Source organism: Desmodus rotundus, chromosome 3 (genome assembly GCF_022682495.2).
Source record: "Desmodus rotundus isolate HL8 chromosome 3, HLdesRot8A.1, whole genome shotgun sequence".
Taxonomy (NCBI): Eukaryota; Metazoa; Chordata; class Mammalia; order Chiroptera; family Phyllostomidae; genus Desmodus; species Desmodus rotundus.
This window is the reverse complement of record NC_071389.1, coordinates 111,246,848-111,268,160: the sequence shown is the minus strand read 5'-3', so window position 1 is coordinate 111,268,160 and position 21,313 is coordinate 111,246,848. Positions and strand designations below refer to the sequence as shown.

The 21,313-nt window shown below is 42.5% G+C and overlaps 1 protein-coding gene across 1 annotated transcript in view; it reads right to left on the bottom strand.

Annotated features, from left to right (window-relative positions):
* B4GALNT3 (beta-1,4-N-acetyl-galactosaminyltransferase 3) overlaps positions 1–21,313 on the bottom strand; it is a 104,375-nt gene that overhangs the window by 46,374 nt on the left and 36,688 nt on the right. The gene's annotated exons all lie outside the window — the stretch shown is intronic.

Below are 21,313 nucleotides of genomic sequence, written 5' to 3'. Positions count from 1 at the left end.
GCTTCCCAAGTTTTTCCTGCCCTAGAAACGCCCTCACTGCTGCCCTCTCAGTGCAGTCAGTTCCTAAAGCACAGGGGCCTCCGGCCACCTTCTGATGCTCATTCATTATTGAGCAATTGCATTTTGCAAAGTGCTCCTTGGCTACAGCCCTTTTGCTCATCAAGCCTATCTACTCACCCCTAAAAGGGGTATGAGTTCTAGAAGGGTGGGGCAGCAAAAGTACAGCGAAGGTCAATAGATGCCTGTGTCCTCAGCCCCATCAGCCTCAGGACAAATTGTCCAACATCTTTGAAATGCTGGCCAACAGTGTTGCGGGAGTGTGTCTGTCTCAAAAGCCAGCTGGGACCTGGCAGATATTCCGGGGGCGTGGAGTGAGAAAAACCAGCTGAGTGTGTTGTGTTGCCGCCTTCACCATGTGCAGAGCTCCCCAGCAAGGTGTCACAAGGCTGGCACCTCTACCTAGTCACACTGTCCTGTCAGCTTCACTAGGTCGCATGGGAGCTAAGGACTTTGAGGAATGTGACAAAGAGGGTTGTCTATTTCTTCCCTTACTGTGGTTTAAGTCTCCAGTCCTGAAAGGAGTGTGCTTGCAATCCCCGTTTGGGAAAGAGCTGCTGGAGCTTGGCTCTAGGGGCCTGTGCAAAGGGAAGGACTAGGGCTGAGTGGCGAACTTGAGACTGAGGGTGGGGGGTGAGGTTTAAGAGAGAGGGTTTAGGCAGATCAGAGTCAATTTTCCAAGGGACACCTGTAGAGGATCAAACCTGAGTTACAAAGGCAAAATTTAAAAAGAAAAATATTGTTTCAAAATATGCATTGGCCCTCCAGAAGTGACAGAAACAATGGGAAGGATCTAAAAGCTTTCTCCTCATCAACTAATGTTAGTGGGATGTCCACCTTAGGTCCAGCCTGGGTTGGGAGGGGAAGATAGAAGACATTCTGCCCCCATTGGCTATGGGACCTTGGGGTAGGTCATTTTTCACATATCTTCCAGTTATAATTGATTAAATTTCTTTCACAGGTTAACCAACACCAACCCTCTACTCAAGGACTCCTGACAGGCTAGAAGTGACATGGAATTTTCTGCATGCCACAGTAGTCAGCCCCACAGCTGGATGGCTCATGTTGTTACTGAGTTCTTTTCTTTTGCAGGGCCTGCCAGGACAAGCCCACCCCTCTTATGGGAGAGCACTTCAACTAGAATGGAGACCCTCATACACATGGAGCCATGTGTTAGGAGAGGGCCGAAGGGTGAGGGGTGGCAGTGCCAGTAGTGCCACAGGCCACTTGGTTCCTGTCCTTTGAGCTCTGTCAGTCCATTTACATCTGAGTTCTCTTGCCTCCCCAGCGATAACACACAGCCAGTAGCAAGGCAGCAGGAAGTGTCTAATTCGCTAGCCAGCACCCAGCCCAGTGACACTGGGGGCTGTCTGCTAAGGGCAGTGGAGACGATGGGGGCAGAGCCAGTCACTGAGCATGGAGGAGACCTGAGAAGGTGTGGAAGCTCCTCACTCACTCACCCTGAAAGATATTCAAAACATACAGTTATGTGAAAAAAGTTGCCATATATATTAAAATGTGAAGCTATCAAAAAAAAAATTTTTTTTAACTGTCGAAGCCAAGGGGAGGCTAAAGAAGACATGACGAATAAATGTAATATGATGCTGTGGGTAGGATTCTGGAACAGAATTCAGAATTAAATTTCCTTCAGAATTCAGAAGGAAATCAGAATTAAGTGTGCACTTTAGTTAATAACGTGTTAATCAATATTGGTTATTAATTGTGACAAATGTACCAAACTTATATTAACAGAGGAAACTGGGTCTGAGGTAAATAACAACTCCCTGTACCATCTTTGAACTTTTTATAAGTATAAACTATTCTAAAATAGAAGGTTTATTTTTAAATGTGTTCATGTCTATAAATACAGGGGTTGATATATGTGTAAGTATCATATAGAAGAGAAGGAGGCATATTAAACTTTTTAAAGCTCTTCCTTTGGGTGTCTTTATATGCTTTTAAAATTTTTAAAAAATGTTTTTAAGTAGCAGAAAAGAGATGTGAAGGAAAATACAGGAAAGTCAAACTTGGAAGAGGTTCCACGTTCCCTTGCTTCTGTAAGGAAGAGAAGCACTGCCCTAGGTGTCAGGAAGCTGGGGTTTTGGTCCCTGTTCTCCCAGTAGCTTTGGGATTCCAGTGACCTTCTCTCACCCTCAGGTTTATTATTATAAAATGATGACATTTAGGGACTGTTCCAGATGTTACCTTCTCTTATCTGATGATAAACACATGCAAGTGAAAACTTCATATTGCTAGCAGATCCATCACGGGGCTCTTTAAATAATAAAGGCCCCTAATGCATTTAAGATATTTCAGTTCCTAAAAAACAAAATTCTGAACTGCGTAGCACTGTTCCAGGATGTATCTATGGGTATACTGTACCTATGCAGTTTCAGAGGATTAAAAAAAATGCAAGAGACAAATTGGTTTACAGTCTGATTTATAAGAAAAGTATTGGCTAATGCTTAACAGGCTCAAATCTATGCAAATGAAAGAGGACAAAAAAGATGGATGGAGTTGCAAATGGCAACACTCCCACTTGTCACTGATCTAGGGCTCTTCATGGGACAGGGTTGAAAATCCTTGGCAGGTTCCACAGAGCTTTGTTTCTACCTCCCCATTCATCTCCCCCAACTCCTATCTACTCCAGATGCAGGATAATGTGAGAGGCAGACCTATTCAGACCCCTATCTCTCTGAAGATAGCAATCCTGGACTTGGAAACGTGAAACAAGGGTCTTCGGGACACTCTCCCCCATGACAATGAAGTGTGTCGGAGAGACAATATCTCATCCAGTGGGAACATTCTGAAAATGGGACAAGGAAGCGTGAGAAAGGCCAGAAATTGCAAAAGCCAAACCCAAGGATAGAGACAAATTTCTCCCCTAGGCAAGTTTCAGCAAGAGCCAATTCTTGATTTGGAATTTATCCAAAGTAATTCTCCAATCCAAGAAGAATGGGAGGTGGGGTGGAGGGGTGGTGTAGACAAGCCTTCCTTTCCCTTGGCTAGGCTCTTAGGAACCCAAGGTTGGAGGCTGCGGTGGGAACAAAGAGGAAAGGAGCATGTTGTGAGAGCCACTGGTGCTGTTGCCATTTCTCTGGGGAAGGGTAGCGTGGTGCTCACCCACCCACCTCTTTATTCTTTCCCCTGATATTAATTATTCCAGGAAGAGATTCAAACCCCAAGTTGTCTCAAGGAAAAGCTACCAAGTGTCTAACTAAGTCACTAGTTACATAGTGTGGAATATTTGTTAATCCTTATGGTGGCTCCTGCAGAAGATGTGTGGGATGTGTATACATATATGGGTTTTGGGGTGGAAGTGTGACGATTGAGGGCAGAAGGCTTAAAAAGTCAGGAGTTTATCCTAACTTTGAGAAGTTTATCCTCAAATTTGAGAATACTAAACTAATCCAAAAGACAAAAATTACTTTTTTACAAAAGCACTAACAGATATAAGTTAATATACTACAAACTAGCAAGTAAACAGTGGGTATGGAATAATGGAAGGATTAGAATTGAATGGAGTTACTCTTAGGAGGCTGGTTTGGAGTGGTAAACATTTTGTTTTGGGTTTTTTTTACTTTTAAGTAATTTTTTATCTTCATCTGAGGACATTTTTTCGTTGCTTTTTAGAGAGAGAGGAAGGCAGAGAAGAAAAGAGAAAGGAAAACATCAATTGACTGCCTCCCGTACATGCCCTGACGGCGGGGGTTCAAACCCGCAACCTCCTAGACAACACTCCAACAGAGCTTCACCAGCTGCGGCAATTTTTTATTTTTCAGTTACATTTCACATACAATATTTTACTAGTTACTTTCAGGCATACAACCCAGTCATTAGATATTATGTAACTTACTAAGTGATTGTTCCAATAAATCTAGTACCTATCTGACAGCATACATAGTTATTAGTATATTATTGACTATATTCCCTATACTGTACTTTACATCCCATGACTACTCTGTAACTACCAATTTGTACTTCTTAATCTTTCCACCTTTCCCCCATCCTCTCAACACCCCCTCCTATCTTGCAACTGTCAAAATGTTCTCTGTATCTATGACTTTGTGTTCTGCTTCTTCATTTATTTTGTTTTTTAGATTCAACTTTTGAGATATATATTTAGTGCCATTTTATTGTTCATATACATATATTTTTTCCTTCTTCTTCTTCTTAAATAAGACCCTTTAACATTTCATGTAATACTGGTTTGGTGGTGATGAATTCCTTTAGCTTTTTCTTGTCTGGGAAGTTCCTTATCTGTCCTTTGATTCTAAGAGATAGCTTTGCTGGGTAAAGTAATCTTGGTAGTAGGTGGCCTTGCTTTTCATCATTTTCAATATTTTGGGCCAATCCTTTCCAGCGTGCAAAGTTTCTGCTGAGAAATCAACTGACAGTCTTATTAGAGCTCCCTTGTAGGTAACTTACTGCTTTTCTCTGCTGCTTTTAAGATTCTTTAACACTTGCATTTTAATTATGATGTGCCTTGGTGTGGACCTCTTTGTCTTCATCTTATTTAGGACTCTCTGAGCTTCCTGGACTGCTATGTCTATTCCCTTCGCTAAGTCAGGGAAATTTTTCACAATTATTTTTTCAAATAGGTTTTAACTTTTTCCTCTCTCTCTTTTCCTTTTGGCACCCCCATGATGTGAATGTTGGTATGCTTGAAGTTGTCCCAGAAATTCCTTACATTATCCTCATTTTCAGATTCTTTTTTGTTTTGCTGTTCTGATTTGGTGATTTTGAATTCATATGTTCCAAACTGCTGATTTCATTCTCTGCCTCATCTACTACACTGTTGATTCTCTGTAATGTATTCATTTCAATTAATGTATTCCTCATTTCTTTTTAAAATACTGTAAAATTTTTTTACAGTATTCCTTTCTCTTTTTAAATTTTTTTATTGTTGTTCAAGTACAGTTTTCTGCCTTTTCCCTCTACCCCAGCCCAACACCCCAGCCCTCCCCATCTCCCTCCTCCTTTCTGACTGGTTCTTTTTTGTCTTCCAGTTTATTTTTTATGTTTCCTATCTATTTGTTGAAGTTCGCTCTAAATTAATCTACTCTTCCCCTAAGTTCATTGAGCAATCTTACAACTAGTGTTTTGACTCTGCATCTAGTAGATTGCTTGTCTCCTTTCTGTTTACTTCTTTTTCTGGAGTTTTGTTCTGTTCTTTCATTTGGGACATGTTTCTTTGTCTCATTTTTGCAATCTCCCTGTGTTTGTTTCTATGTATTAGGTAGAGCTGCTATGACTCCCCGTATTGGTAGCATGGCTTAATATGGTAAGTGTCCTATAGGGTCCAGTGACACAGCCTCCCTGTTCACCAGAGCTGGGCACCCCAGGTACATCCCCCACACAAACCATGTGAACTGGGTACACCGTCCAGTTGTAGTTAAACCTTGATTGCTGTTGGCTCATCAATGGAAGCGATTTGCCCCTAGGCTGTAAGACCTGGCTGCAATCACTATGGAGGATCAGCTGTGCAGGGACCCACCCCACAGAGCAGGACTCACTTCAGTGGAGCTCTGGTGCCTAGTGAGTCCACCCCTTAAGTGTGTTGCTTGTGGAGGTGGTTGGTGGTGCTTTGATGTGGTCTGAAACTGCTCACCGAGTGCTCTGGCTCTGGAGTGAACCAGATGGTGCAGGCCAAGGTCAGCTGCTGCCTGTGTTCTGCCCAGGGCCAGCCAGCATAAGCTACAAAGTGATCTGCAGATGGCTGCTACTTGTGCTGGGCTTGGAGGTGCCCAGGAGAGGCAAAGCTGCAAACCAAAGCCAGCTACCACTAGTGTCAGGCCTGGAGCCACGTGGCAAAAGGTATGGGGCATGCCAAGGCCAGATGCTGCTTGTTTGAGAGATTTTAGGAAAGTCTGAAGCATAAACCAAGATAGGCCATTCATATGGAAAAGTCACTGGAAACAGCTTGGGTGGGCCCACAAGTCGGGTGGGCTGGGGCCTCAAGGAATCACCAGGGCAAACAGTGTGAGCCAGGTTGACAGAAACTCAGATATGGTACCCGCCTGCCAGCTCTGTTGGAGGAGGGCTCAGCAAAGGAACAATGGCCTCTGCCAACACTTCTGTCTGGGAGAAAGCTGCCCCTCCAGCTCTCACCTTGATGCCAGATGATTCAGTTCCTCCCTGTAAGTCCCTGGCACCTTTCAAGCTACTGCCCCAGCACTGGAGCTCGGAGCAAGTGAGTATGAGTAAGTCTCTGCACAGTCCATTAAGAGGAATGCCTGGGACTCCAGAAGCCCTCTGTCTCACTCAGCCATAATGGGGACTTCTCTTCCTCATATTGCATCACTAGGTTGGGAGGCCTGGTGTAGGGCTAAGACTCCTCACTTCTCAGGGGGTCCTCTGCAGCAGAGATATCCCTCTAGATTTTTTAAGCATCATATATGGGTGTCGAAGAAGCTCATTCTGAGTCTCCTATGAATCTCAATGTGGCTTCTTTATATCTTTAGTTGTAGGACTTCTTATTCAGCTAGATTTCAGGTGGTTCTGAATAAAGCTTGTTCTGTAGTTTAGCTATAATTTTGATGTGGTTGTGGGAGGATGCGAGTACCGCATCTTGGGAGTGGTAAACTTTATACATACCCAGCCTAGGCCCTCTGTGAGCTGAATGTGCAAACCCTGATACATAGAACTTTGGATCTAGAAATCAGATTTAGATTTCCATTCTGTTCTGCCACTCGCCTCTGCTGCCACATTCAGTGAGTGGTGAGCCACTTTGTGTTTTAGATTCATGTCATAGAATAATAACTACTGCTCTTTTCAGAATGTTGCAAGAATCAATGAAAAAAAGGAAAAAAAGACACTATATATATATATATAATTTGTGCTCTAACATCCATGGAGGGAAAAGTGCTAAAATCAATTCAAATCAGTTCTGCTTGTTTGTTTCCAATATGAGAACAAACCTAACAGTGGTCTTTATTGTACAGTCTACACTCCATTCCAGCCTGTGCAGATGTCAGCATGTACAATAATTCTGTCGATGACCCACTGCTTGGCACACAGAGAGGAAAAGAAGAGCTTGGCAGGACACCAGTTCTGCTCACTGTCTCGGCTTGCTTCCCTTTTATCCTAACAGAGCACCTAGACCCCTCCTTTCTCTCCCCTCCCACTGCCCATGATTTTATCACTGTGACTGGACAACCCCTTTAGTTGCCTCCTTCTCTCTAGAGAACTCACTGACTTCTGGCAGTTTTTAGATTTCAAAGACACTAGAGGTCTATGACAGTCAGAACAGCCTTCTTTGGAAATCCTCTCTGTCTGCACTCCTGGTTTTCCTCAGTTCCTTTCTTTCCAACCCACCCTTTCTTCTCTAGTTGCTGTTTTTTTACAGTTTCCTTCTTTCCCTAGGGAGGCACAGGAGACTAAGGGGGCCCAAAGGAGGGAGGGTAGGTGAGGCAGTGGGGACACAGTTTTATCTTACCTCTGGCTGTTGTGCAGCAGGTTAATCTTCCTGCACCTTTCCTCTATAACCAACTCTGCATATTGAGGTGAGGGGCATTAAAATCTCATTGTCTAATGGCTGCCTACTCAGCTTTAGGTTATGTAGCACTTGATAATACCAGGCAGGCTTAACTGTCATCTTGGCCAAACATCCTGGGGTACAAAAAGAAAGGCCCCCAGACAAAGTGCCAGAGAAAGGGACATGAGTGGGGAAATGAGCTCTGGAGTCATACAGACCTGTGTCTGACCCTTGGCTTTGCCACTTACTACATATACATCCCTAGACAAATTCCTACCCTCACTGAACTTTGGTTTGCTTAACTGAAAATTAGAGCTAATAAGATATAGCAAAATGGAACTGAAAGAACACTTCAAGTAGAATGGCTGAGCCAGACAGTATTTTTTGAATTGAGGATCACAACCCAACAGTGATCCACTAAATCAATTTAGTGGGTCATAAACAGCATTTTTTTTTAAATGAAAGAAATGGGGAGCATCTGAGACTTTGCCCCCTGGCATATGTTGTCAGTTTGACTCAAACTCTTATAAATAAAACTTTTCTTTAAAAAAAGTAATAAAAATTAAAAAAATAAATAATGAAAGAAACTTATCACAGTCATCCCACATAGTGTTGTGTTGTTAAAAAGTTTGTTCCAGTTGTGTGTGTTCGTACTGCCAATGTACAGGATACTTTTTTTGTAGATGGTGGTAAAATGTTTGAGTCCTTGACATGGAAGGATCAGCTGAGATCCAGGAAGAGGTAGTCAGTGAGGTCACACGTGTCTGCCACATGGAATATCCTGTCTGAAGCTATAAATGTTGGTTTAAAATTCATTCATTCATTCTCCTCAAACTAACTACCCAGCTCCTACCACCACACACACTCCTCTAAGCTCCCTTCAGGTGTCTTCCTCCTTTTCCTCTCCCTAAACACTGGGGCTTTGGCTCAGCATCTGCACTGGGTGGGTGAGGCTATGTCTCCTCGGTCAAACCCTAAGCTCCCCAAGGGCAGGCTGGCAGCTTCTCATCCCTTTCTCAATAGCTGGCAGTGTGGGCTCTGCACAGTGGGAGCATTCATCAGCGAGGGGCAGGCTCGGGTTTGTGAAGAGAGAAGGGCAACTGGGTCCCTTTAGGCTCTGATTCAACAAGTGTTTATTGAAGGCTCACACCATGCCAGACATCATATTTAATTTCAAAGGAACCCCATGGGATGGCTGGTAGGGCATAAATCATTGTCTTAACTTTAAGGTGAAGAAACTGAGGTTCACCCAATAAGCAGCAGAGATTTGAATGCTAGTCCAATTTTATTATTACCTCATTCATTCATTTGTTTGTTCTTTCTTTCAATAGATAATTAATGCCTACTATATGATAGGCATTGTGTCCACCAATGAAGACAAACAGAGGAACGGTTCCTGAACTCAAATAAGAGGTAACAGACAACAATTTAGTAAATGCTTAGAGAAAAGGATGGAGACAGGAGCTGAATCTGAGACATATTTCATCATTACATGGGAAAAGGGAGAGAAAGGGCTAGTGATTTACTTTGATAATTTTGGAATTGGACATATGTGATCATCAGTGTCAAATGCTGCAGAGGTGAGCTGCATGAAGGCTGTGAAAAAGGTCAGTGGCTGTGGAATTGAGGTCTACCAAGGTTCACAGACTTTAAGTGACTTGCTATGGTAACCAAGGGCTTTAAATGCATGGTAAACAATAAGGAGAGAAGAACAGGGTGCAGGTGGGGGTGGGGAGAGGGAAAAGAGAAGCGATCTTGGCATCTTTCATCGAACAAGCTCCAAGTTTCTTAAAGACATTAATTCACTGCTCCACACAGCAAGGAGGAGTTAGCAGCAAACCTGAGGTTTATTTTATGGGTCAGAAATCTGACAAACAGACAGGAAAAAATGCTTTGTGCAAGAGCTCACAAAGGATCTGACAATCGATAGCAGAGAAGGCACGGCTCCCAGGAAGCTGGACTTTGAGAGAGGTGGCAGTCAGAGGGAAGGGGATATGTGAGCAGTAGCCCTGCCTGGTGATGAAGGAAGCTGAGTTGATGACATTGAAGGCTTCGGGGTGTGGTCACTAAGTAGGTGGGGGATAGGTGTGTAGTGAGGCAAGGCCAGCTATAAATTTGGGATGCCTTGTGGTCATGTGAGTCACTGCAAACACACCCTATAACTCCCAGGACCTCACTGCTGGGAAAATATCAGTCAGTGACTACAAACCCAAAAACATCATACCGGTTGCCTCTGTTGAGCCACTGCATCTGTCTATGAGTTCCTTCCCACTCAGGAATCTGTTTAAACAAAAGGATAAGTGCTCATGGATATCACTCCTCCTCACCTCTTCATTTCCTTCCCAGGTTTTAGCTTCTCTTTTCTTAGGTTTTTACTGGCCTCTCTTCCTGAGTCTTTTTCACTTCCTCTTTCTCCTCCCATTGGTTTCTCCTTATTCCTTCTGATCCCTTTGTATCTGTCTCTGGGCCCTATATCCCTGTGCCATACTCCTTGTCCTTAACATTCAGAATTAATGCAACACTGGGAGCAGAACCCCCAAGACTATGCTATAGTATTTTACCTCCAAGGGAGCCCCTGAAGGTATAATATGAGGCACTGAGTGTGGGTGTCTAGTAGAAGAGGCACTCAATAGTGGCAGCTGCTGAAAGTCAGAGAATCTGAGGACAAGGAGCCTAGAGGGTACTGGAGGTCCAGCTGAGAACACAGGAAGCCCTATCGACAAGTGGCTTGCACAAAGTCAGCCAACTGGGGCCATGCCCTAAGGAGAAGTGATCAGGAAAACACTCATAAACAAGCTAATGTGCCTAGACCAGATCTCCTCTCCTGGGAAGGAAACTCAATCCTCACCCTGTGTGTCTGGTTTATCCTAAAGCCCAACAAGGTGCTCAGGCTTCTTCTTCCCTTGTCCTTTCCTCTCAGCCTTAAGGGAGGGCTCCCACCCCAACTGGCTGAGGAGCATGCATTGGTTTACACTGGCCCTCAGTCAGTGCTATGTCCCAAGGTCCTCATAACTCACACAGTGTGTCTGCACTTACATATGGCACACTTCATCTACTTAAGACACTTGATTGGACCCTAAGTTTTTGACCACCCTGAACTAATCATATAAAGGTCACAGTGACCACAGTCAGGTAGGCTCAAGCTCTGTGAAGGAACAACATCAGCCTCAAGAGGCCTTCCCAACCCCCTAAAAGAGTCCTGTCCTCAGATTTCACATTGTTGGGGTCTCTGGGTTCTGACGGAAAACACGGTCACCGGATTTTGTATCTTCTCATCACATCAAAGCTCCGCTGTCATGTCCCTAGATTCACCAACTTGCCATTTAATTGGATTTCCCAATTCCACTATCCAGGTGACACCACCATTAAAACTCTTTCAGGGCAGGGCAAGGCAATGCCCCCTTGCATGTCCAGCTTGCTGAAAGTACCCTTTGTAAGGATGGACTTGGGAATATTCAAGAAGACAAAGTCACAAATTCTGCCTTATCTCTATAAATTCCTCAACTCTGATGTTTTGGGTCTTCTAACCTAGCCCTACATATCTGCTTTCCTCAGTCTGTTATTCCAATCTGTAAATTTTCTTTTCCCAGAGGTGCCATCACAGCCATACTTTCCTCCCCCTCCTACCCTGAGCCTATGATCTCCCACATGGAGGAATCCTTGCTTCCTGAGAGCTAATCAAAAACCAACACAGGTGGACAAACATACAAAGAATATGTCAAAAACAAAATAAAATCAGGCAGTCAACAGCAAATGGGGACACAGATATAGCTATTAAAATTCATCATGGGCCAGAGAGGATCACTCTAGTGCATGGGAGAGGGCATTGGTTGGGAGCATCCAAACCCAGCATCACGTGGCCTTGTAGTAACTTACCTACAGTCTGAAGTATTCAGTCTTTGGGGGGCAATTAGACATGAGTAAGAAGGGTGGTGTGGAAGCTGGTGAGGAAAGCATCTTATTCAGCAATAAGAAGCATAAGGCTGGCCCTGACTGGTGTGGCTCAGTGGGTTGGGCATTGTCCTGCAAACCAAAAAGTTGCCAGTTCAATTACCAGTCAGGGCACATGCCTGAGTAGCAGGCCAGGTCCCTGGTTGGAGGCATGCAAGAGGCAACCAATCAATGTTTCTCTTGCACATATATATTTTTCTCCCTCTCTTTCTCCCTCCTTTCCCCTCTCTCTAAATATAAATAAAATCTTTAAAGAAAAAATGAAGCATAAGGCTGGCTTCATGGTACCCAATCAAAAGCAGCATCAAATGGAAAGAAGGAAAACAGTCTTTCTTTGGGTCAACTGTGGGGCACTATTAACATATTAATAAGCCCAGGAGAAAGCAGAGAGTACTTGGCAAGTGGCCAGAGTGGGCAGTGGGGGAAGCAATAAAACGAGAAGAGCTGAGGCAGGTCTTCAATTTTTCAGTCATTGCACAGGAAATCTGGGGTGGGTGTGGAAGTGGAGGGGTGGGAGTGGGAAGAGACTAAGAAACCTGGTGGGCATTGCACCCAGGAGGGGACTTAAGGATCACAAGTCTGGAAACAAACTAGTAAATGCTTAGGGTAGGAAATCAAAACATTCAGAGGATGGCTGTGGCACTGAATAAGAGGTACAATGAAGATAGCAAGTGGGTCTCACTGAGAACAGCTCAGGAAGACATTGGGCGTGGGAATGCTGGTGACAAAAACAAGGAAAATAAAATGTCTACAACCTGACTTAGGAGATGAGGTAAAAGTTTAAGAATGGAGGGGAGGCCAACCATGGCAGGGAAGAAGCCACCACCTAGTTCAGTGCTCAAGAAGAATAAAGTGAAGGTGTTCTGGCCAAGTAGCTCAGTTGGTTAGAGCATTGTCCCAATTCGCCAAGTTGACGGTTCAATCCTCGGTCAGGGCACATGCAGAAAACAACCAGTGAATGCATAAATAAGTGGAACAACAAATTGATGTCTCTCTCTCTCTCCCCCTTTCTCTCCCTCCCGCCCTCCCTCAAATCAATGACAGCGGTTTCTCAGAAAGTTAAACTCCTGGGTATACACCGAAAAGCACTGAAAACAGGTATTCAAGCAAGATTTTGTACCCAGTGTTCGTAGCAACACTATTCACAACAACCACAAGTGGAAGTAGAAGCAAACCACATGTCCATCAATATGCAAGAATCTTGAAAGCATGTTAAGTAAAAGAAGTCAGACATAAAAGGTCACATAATACATGAATCCATTTATACAAAATATCCATATAGACAGAAAGCAGATTAGAGATTGTCAGGGGCTGGGTGAGAGGAATGAAAAGTGACTGCTTAATGACTGGAGTCTCCTCTGGCAGTGATGAAAATGTTTTGGAACTAGACCAAGGTGACAGCTCCATCACACTGTGGATGTACTAAATGCCACTGAATTGTACACTTTTAAAGGTCAATGTACATGAATTTTGCTTCAACTTAAAAATGAATAAAGAATAAATGGGGGCAGCAAGAGAGTCTAAGGAACAAGGCTGAGAGATACCACAATTGAAAAGCAAGGGTAGAGATGGGCAAGGAGCTGAGTCCCTAGTTCCACAGCACTCATTCTTTTTTTGCCAGGATCCTTGACAAGTGACATGGCACAGCACACCTATGGGCATATTTAGGTTTCTTCAACTCTCTCAAGATGCTAACAAATTCCAACTTTTCTCTGCCCTTTAGGAAAACATACTGGAATACAAGTGAGGGAGAGAAGGTAAGAAACTTCTTTTACATTAATAGATACATATAAAAACACAAAATATATACTATCAGTAAAATAAATCATTCAGGAACTTTGATATTAGTGTAATTCTTAGCATGCAAAGTGTTTCACATTGTGCCTGGTACACAGAAGTTGCTCCCCCCAAACTAGTTATTATTAATATTCTGGAACCATGTTTATGGCAGAATCTGAAGCTGACTAAAATGTTACGTCTCCTTTTACACCCCCAGATTTCTTAACTCCTAACCAAAGGGGCTAGGTGGGGGCTTTCACAATAATCCCAACAAAACAAGTGAAATCTGAGTCGAAATCCTGAAAACTCTGAATAATGACTCTTTGTTACCAAAGAAGACCACACCACCACATTAGGCCACAGCCTGTCTTTCCAGCTCACTCTCCCATCTCTGCCCTCAGGAGCCCTGTGTACTCCAGTTTTTGGTGTATGTGCCACTTGGTCATGAACATGGCTGATGACAAGGGGCCCATCTGTGGGTCTTCCTGTATCCTTGTTCTAATGCCTCAGCTTCCAATACTACTCATGGGTCTCTGAGACATGGAAAACCATATCCCTCAGGAATTTCTCCCCATAGAAGTTATACCTGGGTGTTGGCACAAATGCCTTAAGCTGTGGTCCCTCCTAACCCTGCATGGCTTGTATGGAATGGTGGAAAATGGGGGAAGAGGAGAAAGAGACTACAGAGCCCAGGGACTCACACTCCTAAACTCTTGGTTCCTAAAGTCAGGCTGAGGGCTGGTTAAGCAGAATTCAGTTTAATGTAAGGGGTTGACTTTGAAATGCCAGAGTCAGCAATGTGAACTTTACATTATAAAGAATGGACAATAAGGCCCTTTTCTAAAATGGACTATGCCCATGAAGAGGAGAACTTCACTGAGGAGACCTCAGGCTAAGTGACCTAGAGAGAAGCACGGTCTGCCTCTCCAGCAAGGACTCCACGGCTGCTGAGCAATCAGTGCCAGGGTACATATAAAAACCACCACTCACCTCTATGGCTACTGTTACTTTATATTGTTTTTAAAACTACCTCTGAATCTTAATAATTCATGGTTAAATTAGATGGAAAATTTACCTGAGACGATGCAAAAACCTGGTGGATAAGGGGAGAGACTGCTAAGGAAAGTGGCTGAGATACTAACCTAGATAGATATAATAGCTTGCTAGATATAATAGTGATTTACTGAATGCTTTCCCTTTAAGATTAAAACAACATTGTATTTCAAAATAGTACTGAAGGTGGTAGGTTTCACAATAAGGCAAGAAAAAGAAATGAAAGCCATAAAACTGCACTTATTCTTAACTTAAAATTTATGTATGTAGACAGGACAAGGTGGTGTAGGTAAACACGGAACTTGCCTCTTCCCACAACTGCATCAAAATTACAACTAAACTACAACACAACCATCATTCAGAACTGCCTGAAATTCAGCTGAATGGCATTCCAACAACTAAGGAATTAAAGAAGCCACATCGAGACTGGTAGGAGGGGCAGAGATGCGGAACAGGCTGGTCCCACACTCATGTATGGTGGAAAAATCAGGAGGGATATCTCGGCTTTGGAGGACCCCCCTGAGGAGCAACCCCACACTAGGCCCACCAGCCCAGGTTCCACTACCAAGAAGAGAAGTCCCTGTAACTTCTGGCTAAAAAAACCAGTAGGGATTGAGGCTGAGGAAGATGGAGGCTTCTGCAGTTCCAGGCAGTTCTTCTTAAAGGGCCTGCACGCAGACTTAATCAGACTCACTCCTCTGAGCTTCCACACAGAGACAGCAGCTTGAAAGGCACCACAAGCATATGGGAAGGAACTAAACTGTTTGACATCAAGGAAAGAGCTGAAGAGGCAGCTTTCTCCCAGAAAGAAATGTTGGCAGAGGCCACTGTTTGTTTTGTGAGATGTCCCCCAATAGAGCCAGCAGGTGGTCACCATATCTGAAACTCCATTAACCTGGCTCACACTGTTGCTCCCACCTTGGTGATTCCTTGAGGCCCTGCTCCACCCAATTTGTGGGCCTACCCAAGCTGTTTCCAGTGCCTTTTCCATATGAATGGTTTGTCTTGGCTCATGCTTCAGAATTTCCTAAAATCTCTCAAACAAGCAGCACCTTGCCTCAATGAGCCCTGTATTTATTCCTAAGTGACCCCAGGCCCAGCACTACCAGCCGCTGGCCTTGATTCACAGCTTGGCCTCACATGGACACCTCTAAGCCTAGCACAAGTAGAAGTTATCACCAGGTCACTTTGTAGCTCTTGTCAGGTGGTTCCTAGAATACAAGCTGTGGCTGAGCTTGGCCTGCACCTCCTGGGAGGCACCAGAGCCATCACACCCAGTGGATAACTTCAGACTACGTCAAAGCACCACCACCCAGCCACCTCCACAAGTGACACACTCAAGGGGTGGACTCAGCTGGCACCAGAGTCCTGCTGAAGTAAGTCCTGCTATGTGGGGCGGGCCCCTACATAGCTGATCCTTCATCATGATCAGAGGTCAGTGGTCAGTGGTCATGGCCAGTCCTCAAAGCTGATGGGCCTCCCATTGATGTGTCAACAGCAATCAAGGCTCAGCTACAACAGAAGGGTGCACACTGCACACACAGGGTGGGGGGGTGCACCTGGAATGTCCAGCTTGGGTGATCAGGCAGGCCATGCCACTGGACCATACAGGACACTCTACTAAGCCTGGGAGACATAGGGAGACATAGCAGCTCTACCTAATACATAGAAACAAACACAGGGAGGCTGCCAAAATGAGACAAAGAAACATGGCCCAAATGAAAGAACAGAACAAACTCCAGAAAAAGAACTAAGCAATCTACTAGATCTACTAGATGCAGAGTCAAAACCCTGGTAATAAGGGTGCTCAATGAAGTTAATGAGAACCTCAGCAACATAAAAAAGGACCAGCCAGAAATGAAGGACACATTAACTGAAATGGAGAATAATTTATAGGGAAGCAAGAGTAGATTAGATGAAACTGAGAAAATCAGTGATTTGGAGATAAGGAAGGAAAAAACACCAAATCAGAACAGCAAAAAGAAAAAGAATAATAAAAAGATGAGGATACTGTAAGCAGCCTTTGGGACAACTTCAAGTGTACCAAAATTCCCACCATGGGGGTGCTGGAGGCAGAAGAAAGCAAGAAATTGAAAACCTATCCGGAAAAAAATAATGATGAAAAAGTTCCCTAACCTGTAGAAGAAAACAGACATGCAAGCCCAGGAAGTGCAGAGTCCCAAACAAGATGAACCCAAAGAGGACCACACCAAGACACATCATAATTAAAATGCAAAAGGTTAAAGACACAGAAAGAATCTTAAAAGCAACAACAGAAAAACCATTGGTCACCTATAAAGAATCTCCTATAAGACTCTCAGCTGATTTCTCAGCAGAAACTTTGTAGGCCAGAAGGGTTTGGCAAGATATATTCAAAGTGATGAAAAGCAAGGATCTACAATCAAGATTACTCTACCCAGCATATTCTATAATTTAGAATCGAAGGACAGATAAAGAGCCTCCCAGACAAGAAAAAGCAAAATGAGTTCATCACCACCAAACCAGTATTACATGAAATGTTAAAGGGTCCTCTTTAAGAAGAGAAAGAAGAAAAAAAATAAAAATATAAACAACAAAATGTCAATAAACACATATCTATCAACAATTGAATCTAAAAGAAAAACAAAATAAATGAACAAGCAGAACAGAAACAGACTCACAGATACAGAGGTTGTTTTGACAGTTGCCAGATGGGAGGGAGGTTGAAGGGGTAGTTAAAAAAGGGTGAAGGGCTTAGGAAGTAAAAATTGGTTGTTACAGAATAGTCATGGGGATGTAAAGATAGCATACAAAATAAAGTCAATAATATTCTAATAACTATGTATGGTGTCAGATGGGTACTCTACTTATTGGGATGATTACTTAGTAAGTTACATCATGTCTAGTCACTGATTTGTACACTTAAAACTAATGTAATAATGTATGTCAACTGTAATTGAAAATAAAAAAATGATTAAAAAAAGATTATGTACCTAGAAATACCGAAGATAATGACAAACTATTAGAATTGATCAATTATCTAGCAGGATTGCAAGAAGCAGGATCAATATACAAAATCAATTGTATTTACTATGTACTATCAATAAGCAATTGAAAATGAAATTTAAAATACAGTATCATTTTACAATAGTATAAATTATTAAATATTTTCGAATAAATTTTGTGAGAGATGTACCAGACCTTGACATTGAAAATTTCAAACCATTGCTGAGTGAAATTAAAGAAAACATAAGTAAAGATGTATTCCATTATGTATTAGAAGATTCAATATTACTAAGATGTCCATCTCCCCCAATTTCATTCCACTCAAAATCCCAAAAGACTTTTCTAGAATGTAATGAGCAAATTCTAAAATTTTATGGAAGGCTAAAAGACCATAAATAGCCACGAGAATCATAAAGACAAAATATAAAGTTGGAAGAAACTTACAATAAAGCAACATCAATTAATAATGTGTGATTATACTGATGTCAAATTTGGACTGTTTGAATAGCCCAATAGATTCCAGAATTAACACATACACACACAATTCATTTTCTTTTTTCTTTTTTAAGATTGTATTTACTTTTAGAGAGAAAGGAAGGAGGGAGAAAGAGGGGGAGAGAAAGACTGATTGGTTGTTTCTCATATGTACCCTCACCAGGGACCAAATCCACAAACCAGGCATGTGCCCTGACTAGGGATTGAACCTGAAACCTTTTGCTTTGTGGGACGACGCCCAACCAACTGAGCCATGCTGGTCAGGGACACAATTGATTTTCATTAAGGATTTCAATAAAGTTCAATAGGAAAAGGAACATAGGAAAATCTTTCTGACAAAGTTGGAACATATAGATACCTGTATGGAAAAAAATTAACCATAATCCACATCTCATACTGTACCCCAAAATTAATTCAAAGTGGATCACAGGCCTAAACTCAAAAGACAAAACTATAAATTTTCTAGAAGAAAATACTTCTATAAGACAATATCTTTATAATCTTAGGAGAGGCAAAGATTTATTAGAATATAAAAATTAATTAGACAACCTTGGCCAGGTAGCTCAGTTGATTAGAGCATTGTCACGATACACCAAGGTTGCAGGGCTCACTCCCCAGTCAGGACACAAACAAAAATCAACAACGAAACACATAAATAAGTGAAAAAAAATCGAGATATCTCTGTCTCACTCTCTCTCTCTCTAATCAATAAATAACATTTTAAAGAAATTAATTATCATATAAAAGGATTAGTGATAAAGAACAAAAGGAATTAATTGGACCTCATCAAAACTATAAACTTCTCATGAAAAAACAAAGAAAATAAAAAGCCTTGCAAGTGGGAAAAATGTATAAAATTTATCTGACAAAGAACTAATATCCAGAACATTAAAAAGAACTACAAATTAGCCCTGGCTGGAGTGGCTCAGTGGATTGAGTGCCAGCCTGTGAACCAAAGGGTCACCAGTTTGATTCCCAGTCAGGGCACATGCCTGGGCCCTGGTCTCCAGTGGGGAGCACATGAGAGGCAACCACACGTTGATGTTTCTTTTCCTCTTTCTCCCTCTCTTCTCCTCTTTCTAAAAATAAAATCTTAAAAAAAAAAAAAAAAAAACAACTACAAATCAAGAGAGGAGTGCTCTGCCTGAGAATAATGGTTCCTGCAATATGGGAAATGAGAGACTTCCAGGCAAGATGGAGGCGTAAGTAGACACACTGTGCCTCCTCGCACAACCAAAAGAAGGACAACGACAAATTTAAAAACAAAAATCAACCCCAGAACTGACAGAAAATCAAACGACATGGAAGTCTGATAACCAAGGAGTTAAAGAAGAAACATTCATCCAGACTGGTGGGAGGGGCAGAGATGGGCAGCCAGGTGGAGAGGACTCCCAGCAAGGCGGTGGCTGAAGAACCCGGCGAGGCAGCAGATTGCAGACTGGGTGGTCCCATATTCATGTGCAGATAAACCGGGAGGAACAAGTTGGGAGCGAGACCGACCATGCAACCCAGAGTTGTAGAACAGGGAAATAAAGCCTCAAACCTCTGATTGAAGACACAGGTGGGCAGTGGGAGAAACTCAGGAAAGTTTGCCTCACAGGAGCCTCACAGGAAAGTTTGTTGGAGAGACCCACAGGGTCCTAGAATGTACACCAGCCCACGCACCTGGGAATCAGCACCAGAAGGGCCCAATTTGCTTGTGGGTAGCAGGGGAAGTGACTGAAAACCAGCAGAGAGTGGAGCAAGTGGCATTGTTCCCTTTCTGACCACTCCCCTACATACAGTGTCACAATGCAGCTACATGGGTTGCCCCACCCTGGTGAACACCTAAGGCTCTGCCCTTTGTGACATAACACGCGTGCTGAAACCAAAAAAAAAAAAAAGAGAGAGAGAGAGAGAGGCCCAAATGAAAGAACAGATCAAAGCTCCAGAAAAAATACAACTGAGCGACAAAGAGATACCCAACCTATCAGATGCACAGTTCTAAATGCTGGTAATCAGGATTCTCACAGAATTGTTTGAATATGGTCACAAATTAGATGAAAAAATGAAGGTTATGCTAAGAGAAATAAAGAAAAATGTACAGGGAACCAACAGTGACAGGAAGAAAACTGGGTTGCAAATCAACAGGGTGGACCAGAAGGAAGAAAGAAACATTCAACCAGAACAGAGTGAAGAAACAAGAATTTTAAAAAAATGGGGAGAGGCTTAGGAACCTCCAAGACATCTTTAAATGTTCCAACATCCGAATTATAGCGGTACCAGAAGGAGAAGAGGAAGAGCAAGAAATTGAAAACTTATTTGAAACAATAATGAAGGAGAACTTCCCCAATCTGGTGAAGGAAATAGACTTCCAGGAAGCTCAGAGAGTCCCAAAGAACTGGAGCCAGGGAGAAACACACCAAGACCCACCTTAATTACATTACCCAAGATTAAAGATAAGAAGAGAATCTTAAAAGCAGCAAGAGAAAAGAAGACAGTTACCTACAAAGGAGTGTCCATAAGACTATAAGCTGATTTCTCAAAAGAAATCTTGCAGGCAAGAAGGGGCTGGAAAGAAGTATTTGAAGTCATGAAAGGCAAGGACCTACATCCAAGATTACTCTGTCTAGCAAAGCTATCATTTAGAATGGAGGGGCAGATAAAGTGCCTCCCAGATAAGGTCAAGTTCAAGGAGTTCATCATCACCAAGTGCTCATTATATGAAATGTTAAAGGGACTTATCTAAGAAAAGGAAGATCAAAAATATGAACAGTAAAATGACAACAAACTCAGAGTTATTAACAACCAAATGTAAAACAAAAGCAAACTAAGCAAACAACTAGAAGAGGAACAGAACCACAGAAATGGAGATCATATGGAGGGTTATCAGTAGGGGAGTGAGAGGGGGAGACAGGGGGAAAAGGTACAGGGAATAAGTAGCATAAATGGTAGGTAGAAAATAGACGGGGGAGGTTAAGAATAGTATAGGAAATGTAGAAGCCAAAGAACTTACATGTCCGACCCATGGACATGAACTAAAAGGGGGAGGAATGTGGATGGGGAGGTGCAGGATGGAGTGGAGTGAAGGGGGGGAAATGGGACAACTGTAATAGCATAATCAATAAAAAATATTTTTTAAAAACTACAAATCAAAAAGATAATCCAATAAAAATGAGCTAAAGATTTAAATACTTCATGAAAGATTTAAATAATGGTCAACAAGCAAATGGCAAGGTCTTCAACCTCATTGGTTTTCTAGGAAATGCAAAGTAAAACCATAATGACATACCATTTCATACCCATTTGAATAGCTAAAATTAAAAAGGCTGATAATGCCAAATGTTGCCAAGGATGTGGATCAACTGTAATGGTTTTATATTGCAAGTGAGGGTATAAAATGATACAAATACTATGAAAATCAGTTTGGCAGTTTCTTACAGAAATTACACATACACCTACCCTATGACCCAGCAATTCTATTCTTAAGACAAAAGAGAAATAAAAGCATATGTCTACACAAAGTCTTGTACAACA